The sequence below is a fragment of the Ursus arctos genome, unplaced genomic scaffold, assembly GCF_023065955.2.
Source record: "Ursus arctos isolate Adak ecotype North America unplaced genomic scaffold, UrsArc2.0 scaffold_13, whole genome shotgun sequence".
Taxonomy (NCBI): Eukaryota; Metazoa; Chordata; class Mammalia; order Carnivora; family Ursidae; genus Ursus; species Ursus arctos.
Genome location: NW_026622797.1, coordinates 47771494 through 47793920, shown reverse-complemented (window position 1 = coordinate 47793920; position 22427 = coordinate 47771494). Strand labels below are relative to the sequence as shown.

The following is a 22427-nucleotide window of genomic DNA, read 5'->3' as shown; positions in this document are numbered from 1 at the left end:
GAGCTTCAGCCACAGTCCACATAGTTATGGCCCTGCGGCCTCTGGACGCTTCTCTCTGGGGCTCTGCTGCGTTGGGGCTGGCCGGGGGCCCGAGACTCTTTGGTTGACAGGGGAGGCCTCTGTGTGAGCTAGGACCACTCTCTGCCTCATGGGAGTCATTCCTGAGAGAGCTGCGGCTCTCGGACTCGGGCTGCATGCACCTGTTTTTATGTCTTTCACAGGCGTGGATTTTGAGAAAGATGGAGTCTTGGACAGCAGGCCGCTTCAGCTTTTTTTTTTTTTTAAAGATTTTATTTATTTATTTGATAGAGACAGCCAGTGAGAGAGGGAACACAAGCAGGGGGAGTGGGAGAGGAAGAAGCAGGCTCCCAGCGGAGGAGCCCGATGTGGGGCTCGATCCCATAACGCCGGGATCACACCCTGAGCCGAAGGCAGACGCTTAACGACTAAGCCACCCAGGCGCCCCCGCTTCTGCTTTCTGTGAGGCCATAGTACTCCGAGCAGGTCACAAACCCAGCTCCCCGCCTACAACGGGGGAAAGGGAGCATGTGAGGAAGAGACGTTCTAGTAAGCTTCCTGGCACACGTGAAATCGTTTTCATTGTGATGAAGGAACAGCACCATGGTTAACAACTGTGAGTGCTTCCGTTGGTCTTCAGTGATGTATCATAAGGGGTTGGGAGCACATTCTATTTGTTGTTCTCACAAAGGACAACCTAGCCTTTGACACCTCTCTTCCCCTGAATCAGCTGGTCATACAACCCTCTGTGAAAAAGCATGGTAATTCTTCAGGGGTAAATTCTTCAGGAATCATGTCAGTGTTTTATGCCCAGAACTTGCTTAGCCATGACTGAAATCTAATACTTGGCAATATCGTTTTAAACTGGCAGGCCTATCACCTTCCCACTCAGACTGAAGCTGGAAGGGACGCTTGGGCACCCAGGCCTGGCCCCGCCAGCCTCCTCTCTGAGGGCTGGTGAGGGCTGACGGCTGCCCTAGCCTGGCTGAGCTCTCTGCCCACTGAAGGCTGGCCTCATGGAAGATGGTCTGAGCACACAGAGGTGGGCCCAGCCCTTCCTCAGGTGCAAAGCAAGAATGCAAAGCCCATGTTCCACCATGCGGAGAGTGCAGGGGAGGTGCTGAGGAGATCTGGCCTTGAACGTAGAGGGAGGCTGCTTCCTTCATTCCATGCCCTCCTCTTGCAGTCATTTTCCCCATGTCTCCATGCCCAGGCCACCCTATCAGATTCTGTCACCTGACGGAGCGGCCAGAGCTCAGAGCCTCCTTCTCTCCAGTGCCCCCACAGGGGGCAGGCTGCTGTCCTACGTGTCCTTTCTCTGGACAACTGAGCCACTCGCTCTGTCCCTGACTTTCAGAGTAAAACCACCTTCAATCATTACTGGGTAACTCCTTTACCCCATACTCCCCAGAGGGGAAGCTCCTTTTAGTGGATCTAAGAAGATTTTTCTGGCACTTTCTTCCTGACAGCTGGGAAAAACACACAAACTTGATCTCTGGGGCACACTATGAAACATTTAAAAAATCAGCCACACAAGCAAACGAACAGATCAATGTTTCTGCACAGTCCAGAATGATTAATCATGATCACGAAGAGAAAGCCTGGAGTTTCAGCAGGGATGCTGTTGCTTGGGGCTGAGTGATCCTGGTTAGGAAAGTCACTGAACCTCTCTGGACCTCAGTCCGCTCATCTAGTAAGCGGCGTGTAGAGGGGAGGGGGTGCAGGTAGGGGGATGGCTGATACCTGCCTCACAGCCTGGTTGTAGGATTAAATAAAAGGATGAAATCATAGGATTCCTTTGTGAATGCTCTAGCTCTCTCCAGGTGTAAAGCATTATTGGCAATGCATTTGATCTCCCCACTATAATATCTTCAACATTTATTTCAGAAAACACTGAATTTTTATTTTTAAACTAAACTGATCAACATATGGGCGAAGGTACATTTTTTTGACAAGTGAACACAGCCCCAGAATTCAACCCATGTCATGGAAGGGAGGGAGCAGGTGACCCCCAGGGATCTGAAAGTGTATAAAATGGTTATTTCCTCCAGTGTAAGCCATACATTCCAATTTACTACGAATATGCTTGGTGGTCTCAAAGACTGCAGGGGTAGCCCTCTCCCCTTTTCAAGTTCTGGCTCTTATCTCCTACCCCTACCCCCATCCATCTGCCCTTTTGTCCACACTTACTCCCACCCCCAGAGTCGATCTGTCCTCTCCTTGAAGGCCCCAAGGGTGTCAGATGCTGGGGGAAGGCAGAGGAGTCCTGAACTGTAACATCTTCTCAGGGAGGTGACATCTCTCAAAATACCCAGTCTTTCACCAGCCCGTATGTACAAGCCTGTAAATTTCTCCCTTAGGCTTTTATGTCAAAACCACTGCCTGACCCAAGCGAGCAAGGCAGAAGGAAAAAAGCCCATCTGGTGGCATAAATGTTCACGGCTGCCTGTCACTTGGAGGAAGGGAAGCTACTAAGGGGGTATTTGAGGACCAGCTCAAAATTCAGTCATTCAAGTCAGACTTGAAAATGAGTTCGGAACTATCCATCACCAACTGCCTAGGAAGCCTCTAAAATCCTTTCACCCCCTGGGTCAATGATCTCTGCGCCATACCTGATCACTCATTCGTTCATCTGTTCGGTCAGCATTTACAAGCGCCTAAGAGCACCGGGTCCCCGTCCAAGATTGTATCTTTTGGCTCAGCTCCTACATATTTGCGAGCTCAGCCAGATGCTGGGTTCCTACAGCTACTGGTCACCAGCGCAAGCCTGGTTAAAAGCGCCACATTTCCAAAGCTTTCTTGCTTTGAGATCATTAACTGCTTATCACCTGATGAGATGCAAAACCTGCTTTATCTCACGTTGATATTAACTCGCTACTGGTAAGTACTTGTTTTGTTGTACGAGTGCTTTTTAATTTTGCATTTAAATTCTGAGAGTCCCTTAGATGCTATCATTTGGAAACATGACTCTAAAAATACCAAATTATAAAGAAATTACAGCACAATAAGGATTTTAATCACTTTTTATGGCTCGCAATCAAGTTGACAAATAAAAAAAAATTGCTCGAGTATTATTTCTTAAAACATCCTGTAATTAGCCTTCTTGTTTTCCATCTTCTTGGAACAGGATGAGCTTTGCTGTGCCTGTTGCTTAACCATCAAGGCACATGTGAGAAGAGTGGTATCTTCTAGCCGAATAACCTTTAATTTCTTTATTTAAAAAATTTTCATGATGAACTGGTACCTTCTTGAAATGACTTTCAGCAGTGTTTTCTTATGCAACTTACTTTCTTACTCATAATTTGATCACAAAGACACGTAAAGATGCCTCTACAGCCGTCCTAGGTTCATCTCTGACGGTCACGATGAAGAAATGCATCGTGGGAGGCCTCGGCCATCTTCCCAGCGGGGCTGAGCCTAACCCACCCTCCTTTCCCTTAACTCCCCATCACGTCTCTTCCTTCCACTAATTTATTTTCTCCAAACCTTAATAAAAACAGATTTAGATATTCTCTAGTCACTGTAATATCCAAGGTTGTAAAAAACACTTTATTTTTAGTTGGTTAAGTAACCATTCACAGAGCAGTGAAACTTTCTGCCATCGATGACATCAGACTTTTGGGAGGTCTATGGTCACAGTCTAATTTGAAAGTTACAGTTAGAATCTGATGAAATCACAGCGGGTGTTGCAAGAGACATCCTGGCTGAAATTTGAAGATGATTTTGAAACTGCTTAGTTAGTATCTTCCTTTAAATATATATTCTTATGTACTGCTCATGGATTATAATTAGCATGGATACTCTGTCATAGCATAAGTATTGTCAATGGCTTTTGTAAATACACATTTGCTTCATAATTACTCCATGTAACTAAATGCCAGCCATGTACCTGGTCACTTTTAATCACCTTGTGGCTCTGCTGAAGACTTAATTACAAAGGAAAAGGTGGGATTCTTCTCAACCAGCTGTGTAAGCCCCCATAAGGTACATTGCATTGTGGGATGCTCAGAATTTCAGGTTGTTCATCTCAATTCCTGCTTGTGTCTATGTATGTTCATTCTTCTTTCTTTCTTTCTTTCTTTCTTTCTTTCTTTCTTTCTTTCTTTCCTTCTTTCTTTCTTTCTTTCCTTCTTTCTTTCTTTCTTTCTTTCTTTCTTTCTTTCTTTCTTTCTTTCTTTCTTCCTTTTTCTTTCCGTCTATATGTCAAGCACTATTGTAGGTTTTAAGAATAGGCAGAAGGGTCAGAAAACAGCTTATGCAAAGGTTTCAGCCCAAATCCAAACCAATCCAATTTAGAACAAATAAGATGGGCTATATGCTATTGAGGGGGAGCTAGCTAACAACCAAACTTGTAAACAAGTTTATTACTCGAAAACTTCGACGTGGCACCATCAGCCAGCTACTTCATGTAGTTGTGGGTGATCACTTTTGGCAGTTTATTTAAAAAGGGAAAAAAATTCTGGCTTCTGTCATCTGGGGATATGATAGTCTGTTGTGCAATGCTGTGCAAAGTCCGAGATGCTACAGAAATGTATAAAGTTTCTTGTTATTCATCAGCATGAAGTGCTTTGATTTTGGCTACTTCTTCTGACTCTTGATTTTTTTTCAAAAGGATATAGGGACCACGGTTCTGGAAAGTAACACACGGATGCAAGTGAATCCGTAGGAACGGAACCTGGCCGTGGTGAAACCTGACCTTTTCCCTTTCCTTCCTTCCTCGGACAATTATAGTCTCATCTGCGTATGCTTTCCTCAAAGATGGTATTTAAAGGGAAACTCCATCTACTTGGCTCAAATCATCCCTGTGAAATATACACTTCTATAGTATTCGGTTTCAATAAGACAAAAATAAACACAAATTATATCCATTTAACTTTTATTTTAAATCATCGGCTGAGATTCTAGTCTTTTAGAAACATAATTGTGTATCAGATAACAATCCAAGTTAGGAAGATTATAGGTATAATGTAGGGCAGGGCAATAAAATGAATGAGGAACACTTTCTATAATTGTAAATGGAAATGAAATCTTTAAAAACAACTAGATGACTTTGGCAAAGTTAAACCTTGGCTAAGTCAAGTGAAGTTGATTGGTGATCTATCTGTGTAAGCCGCTCTCCAGATCAAGTGTCTTATTGCACGTTGGGCTCTGTTGACTGACAATCTCCTTCAATGATCTATTAGCTACTCTAGTGATCTACCCGTCTACCTTATTTTCTGGCATTCTAAGATATTTGTTGGTATGTCTGCATCTGTTAGAATATAGGTTGGGCTGCAAGCGACAGAGATCTAAAGTAACGGTAGTATAAATATAGTTTTTCTTTTATATAAAAGTCCAAGGTGGTTAATGACACTGTTCCAGAAGTTATCAGTGGCCCCTACTCCTTCCATGTAGTCTAAGGGTGACTTTTCTCCATGTCTGCATTCCAGCCAGCATGGGTGAAAGGCCGGCCACGTGCTTCTGAGCGCATGGGCAGCACACATCACGACCGCATGTACGGGCAGCTCTAACTTGATCACATGGTCTACGAGTGCCCACTCAGCTGCAAGGGATCTAGAACATGTTGCCTCTACTTTGGTCAGCTACGTGCTCAGCTGAATAATCAGATTCTATTACTGGAGAAGAAGGGGAGACTAGATAGTAGCAAGCAACCAGTGGTTTTTGACCAAATGTCAGTTCAAATGCCTGCACATCTTCAAGACCAGTGCTATATGCCTGCGGTTCTTAAAGCACGGTCCCCAGACCAGCAGCACCAGCATCACCTGAAAACTTGATAAAAATTCAGATTCTCACCCTCTGTCCCCCTTCCTGAAGCTCCCAAAGCAGAAACTCCAGGTGGAGCCCAGCAGTCTGGGTTTTAACAAGCCTTCCAGGTGATTCTGAAGCCGGCCAAAGTTTGAGAACCACTGGCTGACAGTATGCTTTCCTGAAAAGCCAGGTGGGAGGCTGGGCATTAGAGGAGATGATTCAGGAAGGAGAGGCCTGGAAATGGTCAGCTTCTGAGCCTTGACTGCTCTGGTCCTTATGAAGTCACCCCTTGTAAATCCCTCTTCCTGATCAGTGACCAGTAGCCAGGGTCATGCCATATGGTGGGAAGATGCTGGGATTACAGGGAACCTTTCCCGGGAGCATACTTCACCTTATTGTGACCTGTTTTTCTCCTATATAAAGTGGGTTAGGGTGCAGAGAAAGAGCAAATGATCTTGAGAATTTCTTCCAGCCCTATCTCCTCGTGGTTCCGTGCATTGTTCTGCTGGCTTCCTGGAGTCATAATTTTGTCTTTTCCCACCAACAGTGGAGATGGTGCAGTCTGGGGCTTAAACGCGAGGACTGCAGAGTTGGGTAGGTTTGTGTTTGAACTGAGGCACCTCTGCTTACTAGCTGTGTGATCTTGGGCCAGTTGCTTAACTTCTCTGGATCTCGATTGCCTCAGCCATAAAGTGATGATAATAAAGTTAACCCAGTGGACTATTTTAGGCATGAAATGAGATGTGTGTATGTGTGTAAAACACGTAGCACAGTGCCTGGTATGAAGTGAATACTAATCATATGGCAGCCGTTGCCATGGCTTGAGACATGTCAAGTGAACAACGGTTTCTTCCAGGTATCTCTTTTTATGTGGGGAATCATTGTCAAGTGATTCTTTTCTCTTTTGTGAAGTTTTACACATTTCAGAAAATAGAGACCAAACTGATCCATAATTTTCTAGAAATCTGAAGGCTTCCTTACATAGAGAAAGCCACAACACCATTAGTAAAGCAACCTTACACAGCTACAAATCTCTCATGGATACGCTCTCCCTTGAGCCTCCTGTAAAAGGGAAAAGCAGCTGTCTTCCTGTTTTACAGGTAAGGAAACAAAAGCTCTGGAAGATTAGGTGGCTGGAACAAGGTCACCTGGCAAGTCGATGAAGAGCCTAGATTCAAACACTCGTGTCTGACTTCGATGCCTCTGCAGAAACCAGGGTTTAGCTATATTGTAAAAACTCTGTTCCTTTCTGTGTCTCCCAATAGTCTATAAACTCTTCGTTTCCTAGTCTTCACATTATCTTTGGATCCCAGCACCTAATCTGCACCTGGCATGGAGGCTGTGCCTAGCAAATGTCTGTCGAATGACAAAATAAATGAAAGAAGAGAAGCTGTTGGATTCCCACTCCAGGCTCTTTGCACTCCATGCAGGCCTTCTCTTGTCCAAGTGTTTGGAATCATGGCACAAGTTTTAGAGAAAGAAAGGCTTCCTCTGCTGCCCTCGGAAACATGGCTCGGTCTGTCCATCACCATCATCCATCGCTTGCCAGCCTGGAATAGTAGATTTGGTCAAGCAGCAAATTCTCCACTGGTGTTTCCTCCTCCTCCCTTCCTCTGGGACTCCCCAGCCTCAGCCTGTCTCTCATGGGCCTAGAGTTATTTTTGTAGACACTCTGCAGAACAGATGTTCCTGAGAGGGCATCTGACTTTTCTTACTGTAATGTCTTTCACCCGAACAGCCAATTATGTGGCTGGTGTTCCTCAACTCCAAAGATGGGGGAAGGGAAAAAGATGAGTCAATGTAATGGGAGAATTCCGCCTCAGACATCATGCACTCCACCTCCCCCTTGCACGCTGTCGGAGTCCCCCTCCCCACTGTCAACATTGGCGTCTGTCAGCTGGTGGCCAGACACTTGAACAGACTTTGCCAATTAGAGAAGTCACACCTCCTGGTTGGCAGGCTCACTACTGTGCCTGGGCCCCCAGCAGGGAGCCATATGGCTTTCGGGGCAAAGGCTTTGCCAGAGAGGAACAAGGGAGTACCCCCCAGGGCAACTCCTGTCACGTGGCAGGCCCCCTCTGTGCGCTTCTCTCAGGTAAACATGCAAGATGGGCTGTCTTCTCTGGCAGGTTGAGTTTGGAGCTATTGTCTCTCCTCTGCCAGTCATCGTGTTTCATTCGTGGGGAGGTTACACTGAATCTGTCTTGGCATCGTGAAAGCCGATCTGGTGTTCTGTTGTTCTCTATTACTCTCCACCACCACCCCTCCCCTCGCAGCCCCTTCTTCATTGAACTCGGAGTTTTGCCAATCCATCCTGGGTAAATGGGAAAATGCAGGAACAACTTCTTACAGTTGTGAAGAGTTTTGCAAAGCCCCTCTCCCCTCCCCAGGGTAGCTGCGAATGAATTAGGTAAAGTAAGTAGTGGTGCTCTCATTTTAGGGAGAAAGACACTGAGCTCCAGGAGGACTAAGGAACTGGTCTGCTACATGTTTAAGAAGAAAGAAAACTGGATTGAGAATCTGGATTTTACTCCCAGTCATCCACAGGCTGGCTAAGATGGGCTGGATGTCCTACATCACTCAACTTTGGCATCAACTTTCTCATCTGCAATTCAAGGGAAAAAATAACCCCTGAGGTCTTGTTGGGCTCCAAGAGTCTTTATTTCCAAGGTCACTTAGTTTATAAGTGACCTAAATGAGATTAAACCACCATATGGCCATGCCCTGTCACAGAAATTGATCTTTAAGTGAGTTCATTTGTCCCCTTAATTTTAATGATGAAAAATTTCAAACATGCACAAAAATAGAGAGAATAATACAGTGAACCCTTGCATGCCATAACCAGCTTCAACCAGACCAACGTTTTGTCCATCTTGTTTCCTCTAGCCTTCTTTTAAAAATGGTCCTGCAGTATTTTAAAGCTAAATCCCAGGTATCATATCATTTCACCAGTACAAATTTTAGTGTCTCCACCAATAGGGATTAAAAACAAACAAGCAAACAAAAAAAGAAACACCAGCCCCACGCCATTATGACACCTAACAAAATTCACCAACACTCCTTAATGGCCCGTGTCACCTCTACCATATTCAAATGTACCAGTTTTCTCAAAGGTGTCTTTTTATAGTTGGTTCATCTGAATTGGGATGAAAACAAGGTCCACATGGTGTATTTGGTTGTTCTATGTCTTCTAAGTGTCTATCAATCTGCCCCCACCCTCTTTTTTCTTCTCGTGCTATTGATTTGTGACAGAAAACAAGTCATTTGTCCTGAAGAATGTGCCATATTTTGGATTTAGCTTATGGCTTCTCTGTGGTGTCATTTAACTCCTTCCTCAGTCCTCTATTTCCTGTAATGGGTAAGCAGGTCTAGAGGCTTCATTAGGTCCACATTCAATTTTTTAGCCTCCAAGTGGTACCACATACTTTCTATTGCCTGACATTTTGAGGCACATACAGTCTGATTGAACATTGTTTTGTGATTCTGTGACAGAGATTGATTACAGGGTTCAGGTAGTATCAAAGAGATCTCTTCATTACAAACGAACTCATTTTTTATTTGCATTTTCCTTTAGCCTACGTATTAACAGATCCATCAAATTTCGGAAGATGTATCTGCCTTTATCCTCTTCTCTTTCATGTTTCTCAGCCTTTGCCTATTTCCCATGGTAGATATTAATTTTCTTCCTCTCCTACCACTAAAATATTAAAGACAAATGAAAAGTAGTATACTTAAAAAAAGGAAAACCTCAAACATGTACCCAGACATTTGATTTGGTGTAAGGACAATCTGCTACTCATTACAACAGTTTTTGTTACAAATGAATTTCACGTTGCTGTTTTGTAAGCCTCTCGGTGGAAATTCTGGAAAGTAATTGAGAATTTATACTTAGGTAAATTATGTAAATGAAAGGCCTGGAGAAAATGATAAACAGCACTCTCAGGAACGCATCTAAGGATTTTTTTTTTTTTTTCCAGTTAGGGTTTTCAAAATGTCTTTTTGCTCAGCAGGCATGCTTCTGTTTTTGTTTCTTTGCCACAGAGGGCAGGAGCACTCCTCAGGGTACAGAAGTCGGGAGGCAGGCAGGGCCTCAGGGCAGGGGGCCACTCTTGCCCTGGGGAGCACCGCTGGCCTCACCCACAGGGGAATCTCACACTTACCATGGGCGCAAAATCTGGCGCAATCTATCACTTGTGCATTGTCATCATGGTAATTCAGATCAGGGATGCTGATAAACTTCGAGGGGCACATGGGAGCATAAAGAAAGCAGCAGGAACCTGTCAGAGTTCTTTCCAGTTCTCTGTAATTACAGTGGGTCTTACACGCATTCCCACACTTCACAGCCCTATAGAAAGGCAAATTGCTTTTTAAAGAAAGTCTATTACAATCACAGAGAGTTGAAGTTGGCTTTCAGAATATAATACTGTTCTTTGTGAGGTCCTGCCATACTGGTTCCCTACCTATCCATCCTTTCTTGACTCCCTTCCTCCTTCCTCTTTTCCAGTTCGCTTTCAAGCTGCAGCTCTCCGCTGATGACCTGGGCGCGACTTTGTGCGAGGCAAGAAAGCCCTTAGAGCCTCGGTGGCGTCTTCCTTACAAAGGTGTTCATGGTATTTACCTGGGGATTAATCATTAGGATTAGGAGATGGGGAATCTTTGAAGGCCTGGTAAACCGGCTAGCACCTTCCAAGGGTGCTGCTCTCACCTCTTACTTGACCCAGACTTAGGAGTTGAAAATCTTTTGGTGGCTCCCCCTTGCTCTTGGTGTAGTGCAGACTTGAAAGCGCTTCCCAGCTCTGCAGGATCCAGCCTCCCTGTCCTCTCCAGTCTTTCTCCCCACCCCGGACTCTCTCAGTTCAAGCCTGCAGACATCCTGAACTTTCGTTTGGACGCTTAATGTGCTCTGCTTTCTGACTTCCTGCCTTTGCACGTGCTGTCTCCTTGGCTTAGAACACTGTTCCTCACCTCCCTCTGCGTGTCTTGGCTAATGCAACCCCAATGTTCATGTTTCTGTTTAGATACTGTTTCATCTAGGAAGTTTTCCCTACTCTCCAGAAATTGTAGGGTACTATCAGACAGCACTTAACACTCACGATGTAAACTCTGTTAACCTTGTCTCTCTCTCCCGTGAAACCGTGAAATTTTGACGGCAGGAATCATTGCTACAATACTGAGCTACAAACGCTCCATTTCCCAGCCCAGCATATTGCACATAGTTGGGGTTCAATTTACTTGTTGCGTGGATGAATGCAATACTGAATTTCACCTCTACTTTCTTTTTGGAGAATTGGTATCTTCCTCCTCTAGCTTATTTTTCATACTTTAGAATGATCCTCTCTATGTACAGTCTTGTTTCCTACAGTACATGCTTTAGCACTTTATTGTATGTGGTCTTATTCTCTAATTTGTGTGTGTATCTTGTTATTGTTCTGAGTCTCAGAATAGGTAGACCAGGAACTCCACCCCTATTGTATTAGTTATGTATTGCTAGGTAACAAATTGCCCCCAAATGGAGCAGCTTGAAACAACAAGCATTGTCTCATACAGTCTCTGTGGGTTAGGGATCCAGGAGCTGCTTAGCTAAGTGGTCCTGGTTCAGAATCTCTCATTAGGCTGCAGTCAAGGTGTTACCCAGAACTGTAGTCTCTGAAGGCTAGACGGGGGCTGCAGGATCTGTTCCCAAGATGGCGGCTCACATGGGGCTGCAGGATCTGTTCCCAAGATGGCGGCTCACATGGCTGTTGGCCGGAAACCTCAGTTCCTTACAGTGTGTACTTCTCTACAGGCTCCTCAGGTGTCCTCACAACATGGCAGCTGGCTTCCCCCAGAGAGACTGGTCCTGAGGGAGAGAACCCAGGAAGCCATAGCGCCTTGTGTGTCTGAGTCTGCAAAATCTCACACCATCACTTTTGCTTTTGTTTCTCCTGTGTGTTAGAAATGAGTCACCAAATCCGGCCCATACTCAAGAGGAAGGGAACTGTGATCTGAGAATATGGTCCTTATGGTTTCAGTCCTTTGAAAGTTCTTGAGACTTCTTCAGTGGCCCATTATGTGATCAGTTTTGTAACTCCTCCTGTGGGCTTGAAAGAGCGATTGGGCGCAGTGTTCTATACATGAGTTTCCCAATCGCTTGTTCACATCTTCTATAGGTTTACTGATTTTTGTTTGTTTGCTTGCTTGATCTATTGATTACTGACTCTCTTGCCATGACTGTAAAATGTATCTATTTTCCTGTATAATTTTATCCATTTTTCTTTTCTATACTTTGAGATATTAGGTGCACAAACATTTAGAATTATATATTTTCCAGGTGAATTTAACCTTTCTCCTGTATATAGGAAAACATGATTTTGCCTTCAAGTGTATTTTGGTAAGATTAATAGCATAGCTTTCTTTTGATTAGTAATTGCCTGGCATACATTTTTTTATTTCTTTCAACTTTTTTTCTATTCTTATATTTTAGAGGAATCTCAGGTTAGAAATATGTAACTGGATTTTTTAAAAAATTTGGTTTATTGGGGGACACCTGGGTGGCTCAGTTGATCAAGCGTCTGCCTTTGGCTCAGGCCGTGATCCCAGGGTCTTGGGATCGAGCTCCACGTCAGGCTCTCAGGCTCAGCTGGGAGTTGGCTTCTCCCTCTTCCTGCTAGTGCTTTCTCTCTCTCAAATAAATAAATAAAAATTTTAAAAATTTGTTTATCACCTTTGTCTTTTTATTGAAACATTTAGTCCAATAATTATTGATATATTTGACTTATTATTAACCTCATTTTATACTTTATGTGTCTCACTTTTTCCGTGTTTCCCTCTGCCCACCCCTCCCCTTTCTTGCCTTCTTTTGGATTGATTATTTTTTCTCATTCCTCTTTTATTGTCTTTTATTCGTTCTGAAACTCCTCATCAAATATGGCCTTCGTCCCACCATTCTCTCTTTCTCTTGCATTTCTTCTGATTAGATGTATGTTAGCCATTCTCACTGTATTTTCCATACTCAACCTCTTTTCTTTATTTTCCTTCTCTTTGTATCTTTGTGCTTTATTCTAGATCAGTTTTTCAGCTTCTAGTTCTCTAATTTTCTCTTTAACTGTGTCTTCTTTACTCTGAAACCTATCCATTGAGTTGGTAATTTTAGTTATTCTCTTTTTCACTCCTAGAAATTCTATTTAGTTGTTCAAACTCTGCTTGGTTATTTTAAAAGCCGCTTGCTTCGGTTTCAGCCCAAGGATTTTCAGACTAACTTGGTAGTATGAACTGGGGTTAAAAATTCTAGGTGAAAATCAAAGTGTAGTATGGATTCTCAGGGACTATTTCCCCCATTTTACTCAGTGTTAAATTTCAGACAGGCAATTTTCCTCTCAGTGTCCTGCATCAGCGATGAGTGAATTTCTGATTTAGCCTGACTGACGCTAAAGATATTATCTATTCTCCAAAGCCTTCCAGGCCATGGAAATTAAAGATCAGGTTGACTGGTTTAACAGAAAAAATGAAAAAAGAAAAAAAGATTAACTTCTAAATCCCCTAAAATATAAGAACAACATACAGACCAGTTTAAGATGATAACAAGGCATTTATTTAAATGAAATAAAGTGCTGTGCGCACGCATGCCCGCACACGCACACACACGCACACACACACAAATGCAATGCAGCAATTGTATATGGCCAAGAGTAATAATCAGGATGATTAGGAAAAAAATTTTTTGAAGGAAAGCTGCCAGCGGCCATTGCAGTGACCGAGTTTCTCTTAAAAGAAAAAGAACAACACGCCAAGGCTTGTTTTAGATAAAGGGCTCAACAAATGAGAAATCATAAAGTAAATGATTCTGGCAACTCTGGCTTTTTATAATGTGGTTGCCTCTGGGGCAGAGACTATTTCTGTTTTGATTCATTCTTTCTAGATTTGCAAACCTGAGTACCATGTATGATTTGAGTGGAGCCAAACACTCAGAGTACAGGGACCATCATGTTGACCCCTCTGGAGATCCTTCAGGAAGCTTCCATTTAGCGGAGGCAGGAGTGCCCAACCTAGCCCTGAGCTGTAGCACCTATGTGAGAGCCCAGGTATGGTGGTGGGATCCAAGGAGATGTTAGCAAGCTCTTCATTAGCAATTCTTGTATGTATATTCCTCATGGTTACAGCAGTTTTGTTTTCTCAGCCTTGGAAGAATTGCTCATTGGGCTGATTTGTCAGTCACTCCTTTCCTTTGTGAGCAAACAAGTGCCCTGACATCATTTAACCCGGGAGGGGACATTGGAGGTATACTTTTTTTGAGTGTTGACCATGATGTCCCAAGCACTATTCTAAGTGTGTTGCTTGCATTAACACATTTGATCCTCCTAATACTCTGAGATAGTGTTTCCTGTCTAGATGTTGAAATATACCCCAAAACTAGGTGTATCCACGGTCTCCCAAAAAAGGCTGAGAATCAAAACCTTAACGTGCTTTCAGATATATTACTCTTTCTCTACAAGTAAATGATACTCCTCAGAGAGTAACTTATGCACTTGGAGAACTTTGGCCCATATATGTGTGTCTATTTAAATGCACATTAAATATTAACGTGTGACAACTGCAATAGATGAAAACCATAGGCCAAACACTCATTAACTTCTGTAAAAATTTAAAAAAAACATAATAGCAAATACCCCTCAAATTTACTTAGGAACTTGTTTGAACCCAATAAGAATTACCTTTGTCTTTTCCATTTTTTTTTTAAAGATTTTATTTATTTATTCGACAGAGATAGAGACAGCCAGTGAGAGAGGGAACACAAGCAGGGGGAGTGGGAGAGGAAGAAGCAGGCTCATAGCGGAAGAGCCTGATGTGGGGCTCGATCCCATAACGCCGGGATCACGCCCTGAGCCGAAGGCAGACGCTTAATCGCTGTGCCACCCAGGTGCCCCTCCATTTTTTTTTTTTTTAAGGCAACTGTGTAATACACCAGAGATATAGATTTGAAGGTTCTGGATTCTATTCTTTGACTTCCCATTGTGATATTTATTTTATTAAGCACATATAGTACTGTCTGTATATTACGTATTATTCTACTTTTCTTAACTTTATTAGCTCTTCAGTAAATACTTTAATCCTCAGAAGAGTCTTATGAGAAGGCACAATTCTTCATTTCATTGATGAGGAACTAAGCTGCAGAAAAGTTAAGTAACTTGTTAGGGTCACTTGACATGAGGGACAGAACCTAGGCAGCCTGGCTCCAATGCCCCCTGCTTAATCTCCTCAACATGTCACCTCTCCCGTCTGTTCAGGTCAAGAAGTCGGAGTGTGCAACTCTGCAAGTATTTTAGAATTCATGGATAAAATGAGCCATGACATCTTATTGGTTTTGATGAGGGAAGCAACCCTTCTCTCTTTTTACACTGGTAAGTTCTTATCCTCTTCAGTTAACGTGTGCATCAGTCCCTGGCAAACACTCAGCATTAATGAATGAACCACGCTCTGTATCGGACGGCAGACGGCCCATTAGAGCCAGTTGGCTTCACATGGATGCAGCCTCCCCAGTCTAAACATCAATCCCTTTACTCAGCCCCTGTCTGCCGGCCAACCAGCCAGAGTCTTACACTTCTTCTCGGTGATAATTACTACGAAGCATCCCTAGACGAGCTGGTAGCCGTCACTTTCATTAGTGATGGTGATAATCTTCCCTTCTCCTTTCATCTCTTTGCTCCTCCATTATTTGGGATTAAAAATAGCAGTCACATTTACAGGGGAGATAGGACCTTCTGTGTCTTTGCTTCCTGACTACGGTAACAAGAGGGAGACGGGCTTCCCCGAGGTGCACACCAGGATCCCGGAGCTACAGTCCATGGATCTCTTGTCATTTAATGTAGATTCTTCCAGTTGCCAGTCAAGAGGGTTCCTATTAAGTTGGTTTAACACATATGCCCAGGCGGTGGGAAAGAATGCTTCTTGGTAGATGGTAGAAGGAAATCTTCTCTAATTCTTTTTTTAAAAAAATATTTTATTTATGTATTTGAGAGAGAGAGAGAGCGTGCATGAGAAAGAGAGAGAGAGAAAGCACAAGTAGGGGGAAGGGGCAGAGGGAGAAGCAGACTCCCCACTGATTAGGGAGGCTGACACAGGGCTCCATCCCAAGATCCTGAGATCATGATCTGAACCGAAGAGAGAAGCTTAACTGACTGAGTCACCCAGGCGTCCCCTTCCCTAATTCTTAATGCAAGTCTATTCAGACCCGACTCTTCTTTCTCCATAGAGTGCCGACCCTGGGAGATGCCTTAGAGTTGACCAGAATGAGGCCTTCCTGTGAACAGTAAAGAAGCTTATGTCCAAAGAGGCCAAAGGACTGTCCAGGAATGCAAATTAGCAGCGTAACTGAAGTGGTGGGTGTCTTCTGTTCAGCCCTCCAGATTCACCGCCCACCCTCCTCCACCTGCGCCCATCCCAGGGAGACCCATTAGAGAGTATCAGCAGACACCCTCTCTCCTTGGCCTGGCTAACAGGAGATCTGCCAGGAGACCAGGGGAAGACGCAGGATGAGGCTGGGTTTTTATTTCCTTCCCCCTCCCTGCAAGTTTGTCTCCCCCGCTCCCCCCCCACCTCCAAGGTGCAGCTCCTCTCAAGGTGGCCTGCAATCTTCCCCTGTTATCTCCGCCTGTGGACGCTGCTTCCTCACATCCCCATCCTCCACATAGATCCCCCCCCCCACACGGCTCCTCAGAGTTCCTTTGCACTGTGCGCATCGACTGCATTTTTTTGTCACGTCGGTATTTTCATGCATATTTCCAATTCCTCAGATGTAACTTTCCCTTCTGTTTCTTAAGCTACATACCTCACTTGCAAACGCTCCCCCAGTGCATCCTCTGACTGTGAGCTTGAGAACAGGTGGGGCCACTCCGGCCTGGGGCCTGGGACTGCGCCCGCCTTGTTCCTGGTAACTGACGCCGCCCGGGCTCACAGCAGGGATGTGGGGGCGTGAATCAGTCTTTAATTCCTTGCACGAAAGCCTGATACAAAGAAGAACCACAGAATATGTCTATTAAATAAAAGAATTGTTCTCTCAATGCCTTCAGCTTTAATAAATGGAGAGATGTCCAGATGCCACCAGTAGTCGACCGACTTTGAGGAAATTACATATCTGTGGCTTCCTCAGCTCTACAGAAAGATAAGTAATATCCAATCCCGTGTTTTCCTCTTAGGGATGGTGAGAGAATTTAAATGAATTACTTGATGCGAATGGAATGCCTTGAGGTTCTTGGAAGAGAAAGAATCTATTTTTCAGAAAAGATAGAAGCTACTAAGAATGCTGTGTTGGAGAAGGAAATGTTGTTTTGTCAAGTCATGTATTTTATATTAAAGTGACATAGCGTAAGTAAGGGACTCAGTCCAGGGGCACAGAGCAAGCCCTTAGTAAATGCTTGCTATAATTTTTAGTGATTATTTTGCAAAATTCTACCCTAACTTTGCATAGTGCATTCATTCTTTGTCATTATATTATTGAAATGCGCCTGTTTGTAATGTTACATGCTCGTCATACTGTTGTTATATTACTAATAATCACATAAAAGTAATTCACGTGGAAAAGTAGGTACATGGGTGGGTGTGGGGTTATGGGAATGAGATTTGTTGTAGATGATGTAGTGGGATATAAAAGAGGAAAACAGGTTGTAAAGTAGCCCATTCAGGGAACTTGGCAACTTATCTGCATTCTGAGGTTTTTCAAATTAAAAAAAAAAAAATCCTTGTTATAAAAGCAGTACCTGTCTATTACAGTAGAATTAAAATATATAGAGAATATCTGTTGATTTCACCTTTCCCCCGCTTCTTCCTCTGGAGCACTGTGGCTTTCCCACTGTATGCAGTATCACCGGAACTGCAAAGCATGTGCCTCATGATCCAGTCCAGATCAATCAGACTCTCTTTCTGGAGATCTTGATCTGAGCAGGTTGAATACAGAAGCACACACACACACACACACACACACACACACACACATCAAGTTGCCTTCTACCAAAGGCATAGCTTAGCAAAAACTGTCCTCTCCTTTCTATTACCTGGATGCCAGATCCAACTAGTTCCTGTCCTACCCAAAGCCTGGTTAGTCAGCTATTCCTTCCTTTCTCTGAGTTACCGCAGCTCTTTTCAGTAAATTCTTCCCCTTCCACCAAGTTTCCCAGAGTTGGTTCCTATTGGTCCCTAATTGGTATGTCTGCCAAAAGACAGTTAACTGAATACCTTGGTTTAAATACTTCCATCCTTGCTTTCTATGAATTAGTGTATCTTATTAGCAAAACGTATTCACATGCATGATACTAAGTCTCATCTCATGTCACCAAATAGAATTTCTCTACATCTTCTTGATGATTGCATCACATGCCATCATATACACTGTATCATAATTAACTGATTTCCTGTGAGACACCTAGGTGCTCTCAACATTTCAGTACAAGAAATAGCTAAAACTTGCACACATTCGTACTTATTTCTTTAGGACAAATTCCCAGATGTGTAATTGTTGAGCCAAAGGATTAGGGGCATTTTAGAGACTTTAGATAAAAACTGTCTCATATTAGGGCTCCCTGGGTGACTCAGTCGGTTAAGCATCTGACTCTTGATTTTGGCTCAGGTCATGATCTCAGGGTTGTGAGCTTGAGCCCCGCGTTGGGCTTTGCACTGGGCGTGGAGCCTGCTTAAAATTCTTTTTCTCTCTGTCTGTCTGTCTCTCTCTCTCTCTAAAACAAAAAAATAAACAAACAAAAAAACTGTCTAATGAAATCTTTCTGGAGGTTTGTTTCCTGTCAAGGTACATTCACATGCCTTTAATTCAGATCTTTCTTGACTTATGACATGTTTCAATAAACCTGTTATAAATTGAAATTACTATAAGTTGAAAATGCATTGAATACACGTAAGCCACTAAACATAGCTTAGTCTAGCCTACCTTAAACGTGCTCAGAACACTTACATTAGCATACAGTTGGGCAAAAGCAGCTAACACAAATTCTATTTTATGAAAGTGTTGACTATCTCCTGTGATGTATTGAATACTGTACTGAAAGTGAAAAACAGAGTAGCAGTATGGGTACGGACTCGTTGTAAGTTTACTGCTCCTTTACCCCGATCGCGCGGCTGACTGGGAGCGGGGCTCGCTGACTGACCAGCATCCCGAGAGAGGGTGGTACCGCAAATCGCTGGCTAGAGAAAAGATCGACAGTCAAAACTTAAAGTATGGTTTCTACTGAATGCATATCAGTTTTGCACCATCATAAAGCCAAAAAATTGTACGTTGAATCATTGCGAGGCGGGGACTGTGAAGACAATGACTATGTGTATTCTTACCGTGATGCTCTCCGCCTCCACCATAGCGCCCAGTACGGTAGGCGCGCACGCTCGCTTTTGAATAATAACCATTTCCGGAGTACTTCCTATGTGCCAGAAACTGATGTGCGTATTAAGTAACTATGCCAACTATTATTTACAGAGAAATTAAATAACTCCCCTAAAGTCATCCAGCTGCTAAAGCACCAGAGCGTGGTAAGAATACCTGCAGCCCAGTTCCAGGGGCCGCGCTGCTAACGGCGCAAGTCTTCGGTGGCTCTTCAGTGCCTGCTGAATGCCTGATCCTTTATAGCATCAGCTGAAAGGGAACTTCCTCAGGGATGGTCTCCCTGGTTCCTCAACCAGCCTAGAGCTTGCTCTTCTCTGCTACTTAACACTCTGTCCTTCTCTTTTATAGGACTTATCTTATTTGCAATTATTTATGTAATGTTTCCCTTCTCTGCTGTATGATCCATGAAAACAGGAACTGTGTATAACTTGTCCATAGCTGTGTTTCTAGTACGCGGCACAAGGACTGGCTATGCTGCTGTATTTATTGACTGACTGTTGGACAATTGAGCAAGTGAAGATGAGGAGGAGAAAGAGGGTGCAGGTTACTTCTGGTTTTGACCTTGCAGAATCCAAGGAGCAGGCTCATGTGGAGTTAGAGGCAGTAATAGTTCGACAGCAGGCAGCCTGTTTTTCTGCTATTGCAGGGTTCAGGTGGTGTGTAACCGCTTTTCAAGATTGGAGTGTTCGTGTTAATTTCTATCTGAGATAGAGAATGAATGAAAGACGATGGGATGGGCCACAAGCCTCAGGGATTGATCAGCAAAGTGAACCTCTGTCTTCAGTCTCTGCTGGAATATAGGAAGCAATTTTCCAAGTAATGAGAGTAATTTTCTGGGCAAAAAGATGCCAAAAAACAATGACTATGTAATAGTTATTAGCTGTTATTTATTTATTTGAGAGCGAGGGGGAGAGGACAGATACGCATGCGCTCGAGTGTATGTGAGTGCGGGGGAGGGGTAGAGGGAGGGGCAGAGAAAATCTTAAGCAAGTTCCACACCCAGTGTGGAGCCCCACACAGGGGGCTTGATTCAGACCCTGAAATCATGACCTGAGCCAAAATCAAGAGTCAGACATTTAACCGACTCAGGTACCCTAACAGTTATTAACTTTTGTACACAAAACCCTCCGTAGTATCAAATATATAAAACACAATTGATTACTAAAGTACAAGAATGAAACCACAGTTTGTGATGGAAAAATTTAATTTACCTTTAAAAAGGTCTTTGAGCTATCACTATTATAAGAGACCACCTCACTGCCATTAGGATGACTACTATTGGAAAAACAAAATAACAAGTGCTGGTGAGGATGTGGAGAAACCAGAACCCTTGTGTGCTGTTCTTGGGAATGCACGATGGCACAGCTGCTATGGAAAACGGTATGGTGGTTCCTCAAGAAATTAAACAAGAGTTACCATATGATCCAGAAATTTTGTTTCTGAGCATAAACCCAAAGGACTGAAAACAGGGATTGAAAATCTATTTGTACACCAATGTTCATACAGCCTTATTCCCAAAAGCCAAAATGTGGAAGCAACGCAAGTGCCCACCAATGGATGAATGGATAAACAAAATGTAGGTTTATGGAGAAAGGAATATTATTCAGCCTTTAAAGGAAGGAAGTTCTGACACATGTTACAACATAAATGACCCTGAGGATGTTATAGTAAATGAAATCAACCAGTCACAAAAAGACAAATATTGTATGATTCCACTTATGTGAGGTACGTAGAGTGGTCACACTCAGAGACAGAAAATCAAATGGTGGTTGCCAGGGGCTGAGGGGAGGGGGGGTGGGGAATCGCTGTTTAATGCGGACAGAGTTTCAGTTTTTCAAGATGAAGAGTTCTGTGATGGACAGTGACAACATTTGTACCACAATGTGAATGTGGTAAATGCCACCGAACTGTACATTTAAAAATGGGTAAAATGGTACATTTTATATTATGAGTATTTTGTCACAATTAAAATTGTAAAAAAAAGATTTTTGACAGATCATTAGATAAAAAAAAGGATTTAGAGGATTTGAATAAAATCATCAATAAATTTGTTAACTAGCCAAACAGAAAACTTTGTATGGAAAATGATATACCCGTACTTTCCCAATATCCGTGGTGTGCGGAACAAATCTGACCGTATGGTAAGCCACACTCTTCAATAAACTGCCCTCAGTGTGAGTTATTCAGGCCGCCTTCCTTGACCACCATGTAAAATCATTAGGAACTAATAATACATAAGATGGGTTTTTTGGTCTCTCAAACTGGCAGAACAAAGACAAAAACAGAATACCCACCCAGTATCAGTGAAGGCATTTTCGATGCCCTTCTCACTCCTCTCAGGATGAGACCAGGCCCTGGGCTGGTGGAGCTGTGTGTCTGCCTTACCTGAGATGAGAAGGTGGGTCATGAGCTATGGCTGATACCAGAATAGTCCCCGGGGAGTGAGGATAATAACAAACAGGAAGGCAGGTGATGGGGGTGGAAGGAACAAATCATTTCAGAAGCATTTTGAAGACAGGAAGGAAAACAGTTTAAAAGAATGAAGGAATGCTTTCTGGGCAGGAGGAATGACTTATGCAAGGAACAGATTCGTGGTGAGAAGTGAAGCACAGAAAGTCTGGAGGTCTGATTCTCTAGGAGCTCATGCGAACATCTGTAGTACAGGGTACTAGGCCACGTAAACTTTTAAAGTGAGTAAAAATCAATTTCATTGTGACTTTGTAATCTTACAGGATTTGCATCGCTTCTTCTGGAGAGGCTCTGTTTCATTTTAAGTAAAACACAGTTCCAGGCATAATTTGTTTGGGTCCTGTTTCCCCCTCCTGTATCCCGAAGTCTCTTTTGATTCTTTCCTATCTCTCTGATTCTCCCAGTGAATTCTGCCCAAAGTGGGCACGAGACCGATGCAGCCAACTGCACATTTGTTTTCTCCCCAAATGAGTCCAACGAGGCATATCATTCAGTGACGTCTTCTTACTTTGAACAGTTAGAGTGCTACTGTGCGCAAGTGAGGCATTCATTCATCCCCATCGACCTCAGAAGAAGTACCTATCAAAGATTCATTCCTAAGGTCTTTTCTCCAAGAGCCTTGTTGAATCACCTTAAAGAGAGCCATTATTTTTGGCTAAGGGCGGGTTTTCAAGCCTTTAAAATCAGGAGGATGCCCCCAAATCCTAATTTTCTTTGGAGTGGTAAAAAGGATTCAAAAATACCTTTAGAAAACCCCCAAAAGGTATCTACATGGTTCTGGGTTGCTCTCTATAGACTTCCTATGTGGGGGAACTATTTTAAACCCTCTCCC

At 43.3% G+C, this 22427-nt stretch overlaps 2 long non-coding RNA genes across 3 annotated transcripts; one reads left to right on the top strand and one right to left on the bottom strand.

Moving 5' to 3' along the window:
* Positions 1-2764: 2764 nt before the first annotated feature.
* Positions 2765-20053, top strand: LOC125283627 (uncharacterized). Of its 2 annotated transcripts, XR_007191558.2 has the most exons (4): positions 2765-2898; positions 10271-10367; positions 15995-16121; positions 16812-20053. It is a non-coding gene; the product is annotated as an uncharacterized LOC125283627 (long non-coding RNA). The 2 variants fall into 2 exon arrangements; XR_008958983.1 differs by lacking the exons at positions 2765-2898; positions 10271-10367 and adding an exon at positions 14796-15143.
* On the bottom strand, positions 14534-21591 carry LOC123001746 (uncharacterized). The gene is made up of 3 exons (XR_006410988.3): positions 21421-21591; positions 16571-16745; positions 14534-16042 (listed from the first exon to the last, which is right to left on the bottom strand). It is a non-coding gene; the product is annotated as an uncharacterized LOC123001746 (long non-coding RNA).
* Between the last annotated feature and the right edge of the window lie 836 nt (positions 21592-22427).